Genomic DNA, 16895 nt, shown 5'->3' with positions numbered 1-16895 from the left:
TTTGTTATTTCTCATTACTACCAAGTAGTGTCAATCAATGGTTTAAGGTCACCTTGAGCTTGATGTGTATCTCTAGAATTATTCAGGAGTAAATTCTTTTCCATGTGCTTCCTTTAATTTTGACTTCAGCTTTGCCATTCTACAAATAGGCGAGGTTGAAGAGTTCCAATCGTGAAAGCGTGGCCACATGCACTGGAAGGCAAATCGGGGTAAATAACTGTCATACATCTTCCAACCACCAGCTCTACGCACACTGATGACCAGAAGAAGCAGTTCAGCAAATAGATCCTTGCAACTCGAAGTACTGTTTCTTAAACTCTCACCCATGGTATCAGCATAATTTAACAGATGATGCAGAACTAACTGTAAGTCCTCTAGAGGTTTCAGAAGCAGTGAATTCACATAGTAAAACCCCTGGTATCTGGCAGCTATGGGGATTGGTAGATGCCAGGTAAGTGCATTTACATGTTGCTATGAGATTGCGTGTTGTGTGATTGTCGAACTGACAGCGAGGCAACCGCCAATTTTAAACTTCCGTATTTTCTACCTATTTATTTTCTGAAATCTTTTTGCTTGATGCTGCCGGTTGCTTGAATTCTGGATAACAGGGGATCTATTGTATTTGAGGTATGCCTTGAAATTATAAAGCAAGGAGATGAAATATTTTTAAATTTATTTTAGATTTGTTTCTGGGGATTGAATATCACCAGGCTCCAGTTTAATCCTGACCTCTGATGCTGTCTATGTGGAGAATCTCTGTTTCCTCTGGCCCTCCAATTTCCACCCACATTTCAAAGACGTATGGGTAAGCCAGTGCAAGTTGCCATTAGTGTGTCATTTAGGGGCAAAGTTTGGGGGGATCTTGTGGAAATCTCAGTGTCTGCACAGTGTCTCCGTAGGCTGTTCAACTTGACGGCTAAGTTATTGGCATGTCAATATTGATTGACTTCCTCTTGTCTGTGAATGCCTGAGATAATTAAGAGTACTTCATCGAACAAATAGATAAATTTGGAATTCCCAATGCCATCTGATGTTAAACCTCGGAAATGTAATTGCAAATAAAGCATTGGATATGCAAAGATTTCAGTGTGAACGTAATATCAGAATCAGAATTTATTGTCAAGCACGTGCAACACGAAATTCATTGTTTTGAGACAGCATTTCAGGTGCAAAATTTAATGCTGATAAGTGTGAGGTGCTTCATTTTGGTAAGAAGAATCAGAATAGGACATACGTGGTAAATGGGAGAGCATTGAGGAATACAGAAGAGCAGAAAGATTTAGGAGTAACGGTACATCGTTCCCTGAAGGTAGAAACTCACGTGAATAGGGTGGTGAAGAAGGCTTTTAGTATGCTGGCCTTTATCAATCATTGCATGGAATATAGGAGTTGGGAGGTGACGTTGAGACTGTATAAGACGTTGGTGCGGCCTAATTTGGAGTTCTGTGTGCAGTTCTGGTCGCCTAATTATAGGAAGGATATAAACAGAGTGGAGAGAGTGCAGAGAAGGTTGACCAGAATGTTACCTGGGTTTAAGCATCTAGAGAATAGGGAGAGATTGGACAGATTAGTTCTTTATTCTTTGGAGAGTAGAAGGTTGAGAGGGGATTTGATAGAAGTATTTAAGATTATGAAAGGAATAGACAGAGTGGATGTGGATAGACTATTTCTATCCAAGAGGACATGAGTTAAGAATTAAGGGGCAGAGGTTTAGAGGTAACATGAGGGGGAACTTCTTGACTCAGAGAGTGGTAGCCGTGTGGAATGAGCTTCCGGGAGAAATAGTGGCGGCGGAGTCGATTGTATTATTTAAGAAAAGGTTGGACAGGTATATGGATGAGAAGAAGATGGAGGGTTATGGGCATTGTGCAGGTAGGTGGGAGTAGAGAGGAGTGTTTGGTTCGGTGCGGACTAGATGGCCTAATGGCCTGTTTCCATGCTGTAAATGTTATGTTATGTTATGTTAAAATTGCTATAAATTTATTTTAAAAAAATAAATAAATTAGTGCAAAGGAAGAGAAAAAAGTGAGGTAGTGTCTGTGGTTTATTGTCCATTCAGAAATCTGATGGCAGAGGGGAAGAAGTTGTCCTTGTGCTGTTGGATGTTCATCTTCAAGCTCCTGTATCTTCTTCCCGATGGTAGCAGTGAGAAGAGGGCATGGCCTGGGAGGTGAGAGTCCTTGATGATAGAGGTGGCGTTCTTGAGACATCGCCTCTTGTAGATATCCTTAATGAGTGAAGACTGATGCCCATGATGGCTGAGTTCTGTCATCTTTTCCTGTCCTGTGCATTGGCACCTCCGTTACAGACCGTGATGCAACCAGTCAGAATGCTCTCCACGGTCCACCTGCAGAAATTTGAAAGAGTCCTTAGTGACATACCAAAAAATCTCCTCAAACTCTTCACGAAGTATAGTTGCTGGCGGCTATAATTAGATTCCTTAAAATTAATTTAAACCTCTCCAGTACAGTGTTTGTTTGATCTGTTGATTGTGCAGGAAACAGAATAATTCCTTATCTTTATTTACTCTGCAGGAAAGGGCTTAGTGATCTCTTCATATGTCCATAGGTCAACATCTGTTGAGTGAAACAGTCATCCAAGCTGCCAATCTGGCCATCGGCTGTTTAGGAGTCTGCATTGGAGTTGAGGGATATGCAAGACTATCAAACATGCTCAACTCTCTTTTTAAACCCACCAATCCCTAGCTCACGATTTGTTGCTCCTGGATTCCTTTGGAACTTCAGTGGCAGTTTCCAACCTTATGCATTTAATGCGTTGAAAACAGATGCATTTGCTATGATGCTTGCTTTTTACAGAACTGTGGAGTTCTATTGTCAACATCTCTAAGGATCTATCCTGGGGCCCCTATTTCGAAGCAGTCACGAAGAAGGCTTGCCAGCGGATAAACCGTGAGGAGTTTGAGGAGATTTGGTCTGTCACCAAGGACTCTTTCAGATTTCTGAGGTTGCACCGTGGAGAGCATTCTGACTGGTGGCATCAACTGTCTGGTATGGAAGTGCCAATGCATAGGTCAATAAATGATTATAGAGAGCTGTGAACTTGGCCAGGGCCATCACAGGCATTAGTCTCCACTCCATCAAGGACATCTACAAGAGACTGTGCCTTAAGAAAGTTGCCCCTATCCTCAAGGACCGTCCCTCTTCACACCGCTACCATTGGGAAGGAGGTACAGAAGCTTAAATACGAACACCCAGTGCCCCTCTGCCATCAAATTCCTGAACAGACAATGAATCACAGACGCAATCACTTTCACTTATTTTTGCACTACTTTATTTATTTATTTTTAAATTTAATTTATTGAAATGTTTGCACTATTATTGACACTACTGAAACAACACATTTTGTGACATTCTCATGACAATAAATTCTGGTTTTGAGACCATGGAAAATGGAGTCACTTATTGTTTGAAGCAGAAACAAAAAGAAAATTTCCTTCCCGGAGGAACATCAGTGAACTGATTAGAGATTTATGGCAACCCAGAATCTGGCTCCCTCAACAGATTCATGACCCACCACATCCCCTTAGTCAACAGATTTGCACCCTAAAGTGTGGATTGTATGCAATCAATCAAAGCTAATCAATTCTGAATGCCAAAAGTAGATTATACCGAATACCTGATATCTGATTAATGAAGAGATGTGATACGTGAGTTTTTCTTATATTTTGTTCAAAGTCCAAATTACATCCATCTCCAGATGAATTCGAAACACAGTCATATTATTTGGCTATGTGTGTACCAAGGTGAAGTTTTCTGGTCTCTTTCCACACTGAGTGGGTATCCTGGTAACCCACCTCCTCGCTGATCCCCCAAACCCACCTTGACTGAATTTGTTTCAGTCCTTATTGAAGGCTAAGAGAGGGAAGTACAATGTACAGACGTGCTGGAGAAACTCAGCGGGCAACCATAGGAAGTAAAGGGTAACCAACGTTTCGGGCCTGGGGCCTTCATCAAGAGAGAGAAGTAAACCAAGGAAAATTGGGCCCATTGAAATCAAACTGTGATACAGGAGACCTGCAGCGCTCAGTATCAAAGACTATTATAAATGTAATGTTTCCTCATGGCTTTCACAGCCACCAAATTATAAATGTTTTGTACGATACATAACATTACAAGTTATTAAACCCTATAGCAACACTGTTAGCCTTGTGGAGATGTTGCTCTTTGAGTCCAACTTGGATCAGCCAATCAATATCACACGCACAGATTTCGTCGTGATTGTCCGTGGGAGATTGTGCACATCATGGCTGCCATGCTTCCCATATTGAAAACTTAAATGCAGAATTTTAAATTTTAAATTTAGACATACAACATGTTACAAGCCCTTCCAGTCCGCGAGCCCAAGCCTCCCAAATTGACTTACAACACCTGAAGGGTGGGAGGAGAGCGGAGCTCCCGGAGGAAACCCATGCAGAGACGGGAAGAACGTACAAGCTCCTTACAGACAGCGCCAGATTCGAACCCCGGTCACTGTCGCTGGAATAGCGTTGTGTTGACTGCTACACTAACCCTGTCATCCTAAAAAGCGAAGTAAGTTTGTTTATTGTCATATGCCAAGATTCAATGGGGTTGTGATTAAACATCTCATCAGTGCCTGTGAGGGAATAAAAACTGCTTTCCTTGTCTTCATTTTTGTGACCCCCAGCCACACATCAAATTGGTTCGCTTCCCTCTGATGCAAAAGATCAATCTGCTGGAGGAACAGTGGTCAAGGAGCATCAGTGGGAGAGAGAGAATGGCTGACGTTTCAGGCCAGATCCCTCTGTCAAGACTTGGCAAAGGGTTCTGGGCTGAAACGTCGACCACTGCTGCTCCCCGGCCTGCTGCGTTCCTCCAGCTCCAGATTCCAGCAACTGCTGACTCTCATGTGCACCCTCTCACATAACCTGGCCAAGCAACTGGGTCCGGTCCAATGGAAACTGGCAACAAACACCAATCTCATTGACCCACACTTCTACGAATGCCGAAGCAATGATACCAAAATGTGGGCAACATCCAAACAACAGCTATATGTACAAAAACTAAACCACTTACTGAAGTAAATGATTCGAAATGACCTGTCATCGATGATGAATGCAAAGAAGTTTGCATTTTTCCCTGCCTGAAAGTAGGTTTGAGCTTCCAAAATATTTTTAAGGCAGCTTTCGTGGAACTAATTTGAAATAAATTTACAGATACAGTGCAGCTTCTCCAACTCACAGAATGGCTTTATCCTTTCCTCTTTAAGTCCAATACAGACCGTCATTTAAATAAAACAAGCAAATCATTTTCTAACTCCAGTATAAGCAATACTCTGACAGTGTACCTAATGACTCATTTCACTATTTAAGCAATGATCAGCAATCTGTGCAGTCCATTATACTGAGAGGTATTGCAGGCAGGTTTGTAACACCTGGGAGTGCAAACATAGTCCACCACAGCTTGTTAATGTTTTGAGGTAAGTTAGTTACTGTACTTGAGCTTTTTTTTTAAGGAATGGCATTTAATCCTGGTTTTGGTAAATATCTATTATAATTAACATCAATAGTTCTTAATAGGTATGAAAACTATCTCATAAACAAACAAAGCTCTATCTCTAAATTTCTAGCCTTCAGGAATGAAACTTGATTCATGGTTTTAAGCATTCACGTTGAGTATTTATGCATTTATTATACATCCATGGCATCGTTAGCAGTGAAATATTTCTAGGTATTGTATTTTAAAAGTTAAAAACTTGTTTTCTGTTCTAACAAGTATGCAGAGTAGCCAGATGGCTTGAGAGTGTTCCTGTATGATGCTAGATCACAAATCCGTGTGCTGCAAGCCTGGTCTTGGCATGGACTGCGCTGTTTTGTAGAGAATGGGGTACTTGTCGCTTCAGAATAAAGGTTGCACCTGACAATCATGTTAACCCTTTGCTCACAGACATCAGGAGATACTTGCTCTCCCACTATCTCTGAAGTCTCAATGGTGACAAGCAATTCAAAGGATGATCTGAAAAGGAGATGCACCCTTAATGAGAGAAGTTCTGAAAAGTGTTGTGTCTAGACTTGGAAAAATAATGGGGAAAGCAACAGTCACTTTCTCATATAACAGAGACAAATATTTGTTTAAATCTGTTATATTTGCATGAACTGACAAGGGGTCACACGTACCTTTATTTGTCAAGTCCTTTGAACTGGCCAAATGAAAAATATATGTTATCCCTGTTTTAAAAGTTCTCATTGAAGTGAGAGTTTCCACATATGGAAATAAAGAATTATTTTTACTTTCACCATTCAGTGACGGCATTAAGCACTCTCAGGTGACATTAGCACAACGGCTTAGAAAAACCACAAAAACTGCAGCAAATGAACGCTGACTTTTCTCACATCAAGTTCCATTGTTCCCACTTCCTCTTCACCTGCTCCTGTACTTACTTTCTCTCTAACTTCACCCTCCCTTCCCAGTAGTCTCTCCCTCTACCCGTCTCTCCACCTTCTGCCCAATACCCAATCACCTTATGGCCCCTCCCCAGCTTCTTCTCCCCAACCCTTTCAGATACATAAGATCGTCCCCATTACACCTCAGCCTTTAGATAAAGGGTTCTGACCCGGAGATGACCGACCATTTTTAACCATGGACGCTGCCTGATCTGCTGAGTTCCTTCAGCGCCTCATTGTTAGGTGTCCTGTACAGTCCCAGCCTTCCATCGCAGCCTCATAAAACTGCTCTCTACTGCAACAATCAGGCTGCCTGGCACAAAGCCGTAGGGACATTTCAGACAACTTTACTACAATAAGACCTTGTCTGTCAGGGTCAAATTTAACACCACCAAGCTTTCACTGTGAACAGAAACGTGAGGTTTGCAAATGAACCGCGTGCTGCACCACTGAACCACACTCTCTCGGCCAACAGTTTCTAGGTTTGATTGAAAACACTTTTGTGAAAATGTACGAAGCAGGTTTGGATTTCCACTGACCCTAGCTTGTTTATTCGCAAAAGTATTCGAAATTGTACATCTTCCTTACTTTAACCTCAGTTGCAACAACATTCTTAAATTAAACCTCCCCTCAATTACATTACAATGGGAACTCTATCCTGGTTTTCTGAAACTTTTTTTAGCAAAAGAAGAATGAGCCTGTGTTGAAATAATATCATAAATATTGTTTGGATGACTCACCCAATAAGCATTGTTCATACACAAGACAAATTGATGAGTCAGTGCAGATTAACTATTTCTCCCACAAGTGTGTAATAATTAGTCCTCTCCGACGTGCGCACATTCTTCAGTAGGGAGCAAGGGGTAATAATCAACAGAGAAGAATAAGAGTTGTTTATCCCTCCTGGTCCAGAATTGTTAGCATTGACTTTCTACAACCATCCAGATGTGGTTTGGGTGCTCATTAGATGATGGGGAAATGATCATTCCCAGCACATTTGATACCTCACCTTCTGCAGGGACCACTCATCCGTGATACCCTAGTCCACTCCATCCTTCCCAACAACCGTCCCCTTGGCACCTCCCCCTGTGACCGCAGGAAGTGCCACCCATGCCTCCTCCCTCACTACCAATCGAGCCCCTAAATAGTCCTTCCAGGTGCAGCAACATTTTACGTATGAACCTGCTGAGGTCATCTACTGCATTGGGGGCTCCCGTTGTGTTCTCCTCTACATGAGAGAGATTGTGAGATTGCTTTGTTGAGCACCTTGGCTTTGTTTGCTGCAATAGTATGGATCCTACGTGATCTCACCTTCCAGATCAACCTCACTTCCACAAATAAACCTGCAGCAAACCATACTGCAGCAAGCAAGACTTTCATTTCATTGTACTTGTGTATATGACAATAAACGATTTAATTTTTCATTTAGAGGTACAGCTCGGTTACAGGCCCCTCAAGCCTCCCAGTTCAATTCCCCATCAAATTCCTTTGTGACATGTCTGTCCATGATCTCATGCACTGACATCACCCGCAAATTGTAGGAACAACACCTCATCTCTGTCTGGGCCCCCTCCAACCAGATGGTATTAACCAACTTCTCCAGTTTCCGTTCTACCTCGCCCCCCCATCATCTTCATCCCCCTGACTCCTCTCCTCTAGTTCTGTCTCTCTCTTCTCTTTTCCCTCTGTCTCCCTTCGCAGAGCCAAAATCAATTCTCACTTTTCCTCTTATCATATCCAAAGTTTGTCTGGACCCCACCCCCCTCCGCTCCCATTCTTCCCCTTTTTTCTCCCAGTCTTTATTGAGATACCTGCCTGCTGTTTGTTTATACCTTGAGGAAGGGCTCATGACTGAAATGTCAGTAATATACCTTCTATAGGTGTTGAATGATTGCTTAGTTCCTCCAGCATTTATTCTTGTTTTTACATTTGATACATTGCCTTCCCCAAAAGATTTTACCACCATATCATTATAATGCCCTCAGTTTTGGCTGGGTGTATGTGTGGAACTCATGAAGCTCATTGAAAAATGAAATTTAATGAATAATTCATTCAATAACCATTGAAATTCAGTTCAAAATTCAGATTTATTGTCAGACCACATACAACCCTGAGATACTGTTTCCTGTGGGTCTAGCAGAATTACTACCTAATTGGTAGTGCAAAACCTGTACTCAAGAAGATACGTACTCACGTAAACAAACTGACTGCAAAACAGAGCAAATAAAAATCAATAAAATGCACAAGTAAGAGTCCTTAAATAAGACCCTGATTAAGTTTGTCGTTGAGGAGTCTGATGGTGGAGGGGAGCAGCTATTCCTGAACCTGGGGGTGCAGGATGGTAAATCTGGTCCATTACTTCTTAATTTAGACAGCAGGACAGTTATAGACCCACGAGTCCATGCCACCCAATTTGTACTCGATTAATCTACCACCCTGGTACGTTTTGATCAGTGTGAGGAAACCAGAGTCCCCAGGGAAAGCCCATACAGACGTGGGAGAACATACAAACTCCTCACAGACAGCATGGGATTCGAACCCCGGTCTCGACCACTGGCGCTGTAAAGGCACGGTGGTAACTGCTACGCCAACCGTGCCAGGGACAATAATTATAATATGAAAGGAAACAGTCAGCTGGATTATGGAGATTAGCAAAACTAATTACTGAAAAGAAGTTGAGAGAAAATATGATAGGATTAGAGGCAGTACAGTCAGTGTCGTGTTCTGCGCAACGCTATTATAGCGCCAGAGACCCCGGTTCAAATATGCTGCTGTCTGTAAGGGGTTTGTACGTTCTCTCCTTCTCCGTGTGGGTTACCTCTGGGTGTTCTGGTTTTCTCCCACGTTCCAAAGATTTCTGCGGTTGGTAGGTTGATGGGTCATATGGACGTAATTGGGCAGTGCAGGCTTGTGAGCTTGAGGGGCCTGTAACCGAGCTGTACCTCTAAATGAAAAATTAAATCGTTTATTGTCATATACACAAGTACAATGAAATGAAAGTCTTGCTTGCTGCAGTATGGTTTGCTGCAGGTTTATTTGTGGAAGTGAGGTTGATCTGGAAGGTGAGATCACGTAGGATCCAAGATGAATTTGCCAATTGGTATTCAACGCTGGTTTTCGAGAAGGAATCAGAGGAGGAACGCTTTTCAGATTGGAGGCCTGAGACCAGTGGTGTGTTGGGGACTTGCTGTTGGCTCCACCAGCATGTGTCAATTATATCAGCGATTTAGATGGCTGTCGCGTTCAGAACCTTTTCAGATGATGCTAAAATCAGTGCATAGTGGACACTGAGGATGGATAATTAAGTGTGCAATAGGATCTAAGTCAATTGTGAAGGTGGGCCAATGAGTTGCACTTTGAATTTAACTCACTTTGGGCAGTCAAACTAGGTTAGAACTTAAACAGAGAATGGCAAACCCTGGAGAGTGTTACAGAAGAGAGTAACCAGCAAGTACAGATGCATAGTTCTGTGAACGTGAAACTCAGGTGGACTGGGTGGTAAAGAAGGCATTAGGCATGCTCACTCTCTTTGGGCAAGCCACTGAGAACAGAAGTTGAGACCTCACGATAGATCTGTACAAGTCGTTGAAGAAACTGTGAGGTTCTGGTCACCCCACCGTCTGAAGGATATCAGTAAGTTGGAAACTGGCCAGAGGGCATTCATAAGACCATAAGATATAGAGCTGAAATAGGCTATTCAGCCCATTGAGTCTGCCCTGTTATTCAATCAAGAGTTAATCCATTTTACCACTTAGCCCCACTGCCCGGCCTTCTCCCCGATACCTTTGATGCTCCAGCCAATCAAGACCTATCAATCTCTACCTTAAATACACCCAATTGTTTTCCCTTGTAGGTGAGTCCAGAACTAGGGGACACAGCATCAAGATTCAGGGGAGTAGATTTAAGACGGAGATGAGAAAAACTGTTTTTTTCCAGAGAGTTGTGAATCTGTGGAATTCACTGCCCAGGGAAGCAGTTGAGGTGACTTCATTAAACATATTTAAGATTCAGTTAGATAGATTTTTACATAAAAAAAAGGAATTTAGGGATATGGAGAAAAGGCAGGTGGGTGGAGTTGAGTCAATGATCTGATTAGCCATGATCTTATTGAATGGCGGAGTAGGCTCGACGGGCTGAATGGCCGACTCCTGCTCCCATTTCTTATGTTTTTAATGACCCGGCTTCTGCAACAACTTGTGCAACAAATTTCACAGATTTACCACCCTCTGGCTGAAGAAATTCCTCCGCATCTCTGTTTTAAAAGGGCACCCTTCAATCCTTGTTCTACTCTCCCACCATGGGAAACAACCTTTCCATACCTTTCAACATTTGAAATATTTCAGTGAGATCCCTCCCACCTCTCATTCTTCTAAATTCCAATGAGTCAAGTGTTCTTCATTCCACGAATCATCCTTATGAACCGCCTTTGAACCCTCTCCAACATCAGCACATCCTTTCTTAAACGAGGAGCCCAAAACTGCTCGCAATACTTCAAGTGAGGTCTCGCCAGTGCCTTATATATCACATCCCTGCTTTAATATTTACCAGAGTGTTGCCAGGACCGGAGGGCTTGAGTGAAAAGGAAAAGTTTGGAAAGTTGGGTCTTATATCCGTAGAGTATAGGAGGCTTAGGTTGACCTAGTGACGAGGGACATGAATAAAGTAAATGCTCATTCTGTTTCCCAGAGTAAGCTTCTAGAACTAGAAGGTTAAGTTGGGAGGGAGAGATTTATGGGGAAACTAAGGACCAATTTCTTCACTCATGGGGTGGCCCATATCTGGAACAAGATGCAAGAGGAATCTGTAGAACTGGGTACGATTACAAAGTTAAAAAGATATTTGGACAGATATGTGGATAGGATATATGGATGCTAAATCTCCACAGAAAACATTTGGACAGATTTCTGGATAGGAGGGGTTTAGAACGGTGGGCAACCTCTTTTTAAGACTCACCTTAAGTAATTCCTATGCCATCAGTGCTCTGTGATTAGTAAGTGATTGCTTAAGATGGGATGTAAGTGGGAAGGGAAGGTTGAGAATCACTGCTCTAGACCCAATGTTACTGAAATATTTTGCTTGGGAAAAATTGTCATTGGCCCATTTCATTTGGAGTTCTGAAACCATGGACATAATGAGTCAATTAGGTTCAATTAAAACAGTGGTTTTCAGACCTTTTTCTTTTCACTCACATTCCACCTTAACCAATCCCTAGGTAAAACCCTCTGCACATTTGCACTTTATTGATTTTTTTTACTCTGTATTACACAGTCAGTTTATTTATATGTGTATGTTGAGTCCGGTTTTTTTTTGCACTCTGAATAAGTGGTGATTCTGCCTCACCTGCAGGAAAAAAGAATCTCAGGGTTGTATGTGATGTCAAGTATGTACTCTGACAATAAATCTGAAATCTGAGATCCGAATACATTTTCAAGTTGGTCAGCACAGATTTTTAATACTCGGCCATGTACTCTATCTGGACCGGACCGGATGCTTTCCTCGGATTCACTGTCCTCAAGGCAGCCCGCATGTCATCCTCGGATACGGACAGCAGAGGGTCATCAGGGGACATGGGGGTGCGCCGTGGTGGATCTTCCTTGTTCTTGTGGTCGAATTGGGTGTAGAAATCATTGAATTCCCAGCCAAAGCTGGGAAATGGGATGGATGTAAATAGTTGTTCTGCCTAGCATAGACACATGGGGCAGACTGGCCTCCTCCTGTGCCTCCAAATTCCCACGATTCTACAATTCTGTGTTTTGTTCCACTGCAATGTGGTAGGGGAAGGAATGTTTCTGAATCTAACCTTCTTGCTGGTGTATTTTACAACCTGCTGAGAGTTAAATAATTGTTTCCCAACCAAACACTTTGCTTTGAAGTGGGATAGCAACAAACTCAGATCAGGTAGCATGTAATCTTTCAGGCATTGATTGTTTTCTTTAATGGCCAGTATAAATGTGTCAACAGAATGGAACTGTGAATACAATGCTGCAGGGAATGTGAAGTTTTCAAAATGTTGTTTTGATACACACACTTTAGAATAGAGCTCCACAGAGCTGCCAGCAGATGTCATAGAAAATACTGTAACAAGGGCATTGTATCTGCTAAGTACTAAGGTGCTTCCTAGATTTCAGTTGTACCTCCAAGGTGCTCTCCTGGCAGGGAACACTGTGGGAAATCCTAAGTCCTGTCCTCAAGGACCCTCACCACCCAGCCATGCCCTTTTCTCACTGCTACCATCTGGAGCCTGAAGAAGAACACTCAGCATTACAAAAACTGCTTCTTTAACTCTGTCATCAGATTTCTGAACAGACGTTGAACCTTCGGGTACTACCTCCTATTTTCTCATTTTTTTGCACTAAATATCTTTTTTTAAAATCTTATATTTACAGAATTGTAACTTATAGCGATTTTGCACCTTGTTCTGCACGATACTGCTGCGCAAAACAACAAATTTCTCGACACGTGTTCATGACAATAAAACCTGATTCGGAAAGGTGTTACCTTTAGGTGTTCTCTCTGCATTCAGTGGAAAGGCAAGTGAACCAGACCCTGTGCCCTCTCCCACACCAACACCTCCAGTGCTGAGGTCCCACTTACATTGGGTAGACCACATCATTCGGATCTCTGAATCCCAGACTCCCAAAATAGGCTCTCTATTCCATGTTCCGTGGGTGGGAAAGACTGCCAGGAAGATGAAAGAAAAGATCAGAGAATGGTGGTCAGCCCGTCTTGAAGAAATCTAACATCCCTCTGTCTCCTGGGAATCACTGGCTCCCCAGTGAATGTCTTGCTGGACTGGGTTTAATAAAGCCATAGAGCACAGGAATGAACTATTGCTCTATAGTTCATTCAGCCTGCTCCACCTCTGCTGACCTTCAAGTACCCACCTACGCTAAATGGATTGGTTCATTAAATAGTACAGCACAGGAACTGGCCCTGTGGCCCACATATCTGTGTCCAAATTAAATGAAATCTCTACTACTTGCTCTTAATCCACATTCCTCTATTCTCTGAATATTCATGTTATCCAGAAGCCTATTAAACACGACTATTGTATCTCCTTTTGCCATTCCAGGTGCCCACCACTCTCTCGTCCCACACATCACCTTTAAATTCCCTACATTCCCACACCCTACCCATACACCCATGCTCAAGATCACCTTAAGCTCATGACCACTGGTATTTGATACTTTTAACGTGGGAAAAATATTCTGCCTGTCCATGTCTCGCATACTTCAACCACATCTTCCGTCAGCCTCCGATGCTCTAGAGAACACAACTCAAATTTGTCCAACCTCTCCCACATCTCATACTCTCTAATCCAGGCAACATTCTGGTAAATCCCTCCTGTACCCTTTTCCAAAATCTCCATAAACCAGGGAAAGAACATTTGGGAGAGTATTAAAATCCTTGAGGTCATACACTCGGACCAGACAAAAGCCCTGCAGAACTGCAGGCCACCTCGTGAACTACCCATCCACCCACCCCATCAGCCATCTATTCCCCCAACTGCCCCCTCGCCAGGAAGACTTGGCCAAGCCCTTCGGCCTCGTCAGCCATCACAGAATCCATGAAAGTGAAGTGGAACTTCATCGTCCCCAATCCCAAGGAGCAGCTTTGAGGGGAGAGATAGGATGGACCAAAGAAACTACCTTACTTTGACTTCTCGTGTACTATTTTTATTTGTCGTTGAAAGGCCATTTATATCAGTGGTTTTCAAACTTTTTCTTTCCACTCACATACCATCTTAAGTAATCCCTATGCTATAGATGCTCTGTGATTAGTAAGGGATTGCATAAGGTGGTGTGTGAGTGGAAAGAAAAAGTTTGAGAGCTACAGTTTTAATCGTCCCTCATTGACTCGTTATGTGCACGGTTTCAGAACTCCAAAGGAAATGGGCCAATGACCATTTTTCCCAAGCCAAATATTTCAGGAACAATTGGGTCTAGAGCAGTGATTCTCAACCTTCCCTTCCCACCCACATCCCACCTTAAGCCACCCCTTAAGGTGGGATGTGAGCCCTGATGGCAGAGGGATTACTCAAGGTGGGATGTGAGTGGAAAGAGAACGTTGGAACGCCACTGGTTTATATAAATGTTTGCTGTGATTTATTCATGACAATAAATTTTGATTCTGAATGGTAACACTAACTTTTATATTCACCAATTTGTGATAAATGATTTGTGGTTAAAAAAAAATCCTTGGCAAGAAGGAAACAGATTAGAGTTTTTTCTTTATTTGTTCCGAGGATGTAGGCATTTCCATTGTCCATCCTCGAGAGTTTCTGAGGAAGGGAGGTTATAGTCGTCCATGTTGGTGGGCCTGCAGTCACGCATCAATCAGATGGGGCAAAGACAGCAGATTTCCCTCCCTCAACGACCTGGGTTCAGATGACAAGCTGGTGGCTTTATGGCGCCTGATTCCGAGATAATTTTCAGTTTTAAATTCTACACTGGGATAACTTTCACACTGGAATCCGCTGGCAGCTATTAAGGCCCACCTTGCCCAGGAAATGGTTAGTGCCCGGTAGGTTGTTAATTGTGCAGTTAGTTCAAGGGGACAGGGCAGTAAAGAAGGCATGTGGCTTGATTCCCTTCATTGGGAGAGGCATTGAGTATAAAAGAAAGACAGCTAAATAAAACTTGGTTAGGCCACACTTGGAACTTTGCGTATATTTCCGGTCACCCAGAAGATTGTGGAGATTTTGGAAAGGGTACAGGAGGGATTTACCAGGATGTTGCCTGGATTAGAGAGTATGTGCTGTGGGAGAGGTCAGACAAATTTGAGTTGTGTTCTCTGGAGTGTCAGAGACTGACGGGAGATGTGATTGAAGTATGAGAGACATGGACAGGCAGAATCATTTTCCCTGGTCAAAAATGTCAAATACTGGAGGACCTGTGCTTCAACTGATGTTTGGGATGGTGGGGGGGGGGGGAGGGGGGTGGGGGGTGGGGAGTGGATTTAAAAGAGATTTTCAGGGCAAATCCAGCGGTGGATGCCTGGAATGGTGGAAAGTAGGCTGAGAGCTGCAGGACACTGGCTCCTGGGAACCAGAGGCGGGATTCGTAGGGGGTGCTGTGGTAAGAAGGGCTCACAAAGGGCTTAGTGCGCTGAAGGCTTCCTGATCATGTCAGAGGATTGGATCTGGAGCTCGGGACAGGAGTCTGGCAGCTGCAGAGGCTGCAGGAACCCAGGGGGCTAATCCATGGGCACTCAGTTGTCCCTGAAGGGGTTCCCTTTTGCTTCTTTTTCTCTTAGCAGCAGCAATCATCAAGGACCCACCCCCCAGCCCACGCTCTGTTCTCGCTGCTGCCATCAGGAAAGAGGTGTAGGTGCCACAAGATTCACACTACCAGGTTCAGGAAAAGCTGCTACCCCTCCACCAACAGACTCCTCAACGACAAACTCAATCCCCGGGACTCATTTAAGGACTCTTGCTTGTGCACTTTTACTTTTTTCTGCATTGCACAGTTTATTTAAGTTGAGTAAGTTGAGTCTGGTTTTTTTTGCACGACCAATTAGTGGTAATTCTGCCTCAACCGCATGAATAAAGACTCTCAGGGTTGAATGTGATGTCATGTATGTACTCTGACAATAAATTTGAAATCTATTATTGGGGGTGCCGGGCAATGCTCATGGCAACTCTTTGTTTGCCTTAAGGAAGGCAAACGTTGAAGTATATCATTTTTGTATTACAGGTACACTCGGTTTTACAAATGCTCGCTTAATGAGAATTCGCTTTTACGAAGAAATCTGTGTTCGCTTTGACGAAAGGATTTGAATGAGTTTTCGCTTTTACGAAAATAGCCTACAATAGAAGTGATTGGGTCTTCGCTGTATGCCATTTCGGATTGCGAAACGTTTCATAGGAATGTTCCAGTTTCATAAAGCGGGGTATACCTGGATTGTGTGACAGTAAAGAAACTATATCTTGAGGAATACACTGTTTCATGACCTACGATGGCCCTTCAAATTGGAACCAAATGGATTTGAGGCATGATTGAGAAGGCCATTTCTCAGAAACCAATGGAGCTCAAAGAAAAGGACTTGTTAATTTAAGCCAGATAAGAAGCAGGAAGCCCAACACAAAAACATGCTTTGTTTTTCTTTTCTTGGTTTGTGGTCAGGTGGCATGGCCATACAGCACCGATTCAGGTCCTTCAGTCTAACTCATCCATACCAACCAGGTTATCTTGCTGAGCAAGCCCCACTGGCCTGCATTAGCCCATGTCCCTCAAAACCTTTCCTATCCATGTCAGCAGTTACCACACCCCCAGGTTTAGCGTCTACTTCAAAGTCAATCTCGTATGGGTAAAGCGTTAAGGTGGGGAACATACAGCATTGCACATGTCCTGCTCCCTGTTTCGAAAGCCAAATGTATCTTTAAAGACAATCTTCATTCTTGGCCATCATTGCTCATAGAACGTAAAACTTCTGTTATCCTGAATTCAAGCAACCGGTATCCTCAAGCAACCGG

The 16895-nt window shown here is 43.1% G+C and overlaps 1 protein-coding gene across 2 annotated transcripts in view; it reads left to right on the top strand.

The window, feature by feature from the left end:
- Positions 1-5363: 5363 nt before the first annotated feature.
- The window catches only part of LOC138765198 (solute carrier family 26 member 9-like), a 121442-nt gene continuing 109910 nt past the window's right edge, over positions 5364-16895 (top strand). Inside the window, exon 1 of one of the 2 annotated variants that reach the window (XM_069942137.1) lies at positions 5364-5457. The gene's annotated coding sequence lies outside the window, so the exon portion shown is untranslated. The remainder of the gene's footprint in view (positions 5458-16895) is intronic. The other variant, XM_069942134.1, reaches the window with a different exon arrangement.

This window comes from Narcine bancroftii, chromosome 5 (assembly GCF_036971445.1).
Source record: "Narcine bancroftii isolate sNarBan1 chromosome 5, sNarBan1.hap1, whole genome shotgun sequence".
In the NCBI taxonomy this organism is placed as follows: Eukaryota; Metazoa; Chordata; class Chondrichthyes; order Torpediniformes; family Narcinidae; genus Narcine; species Narcine bancroftii.
This window is presented reverse-complemented; position numbering and strand designations above follow the sequence as displayed.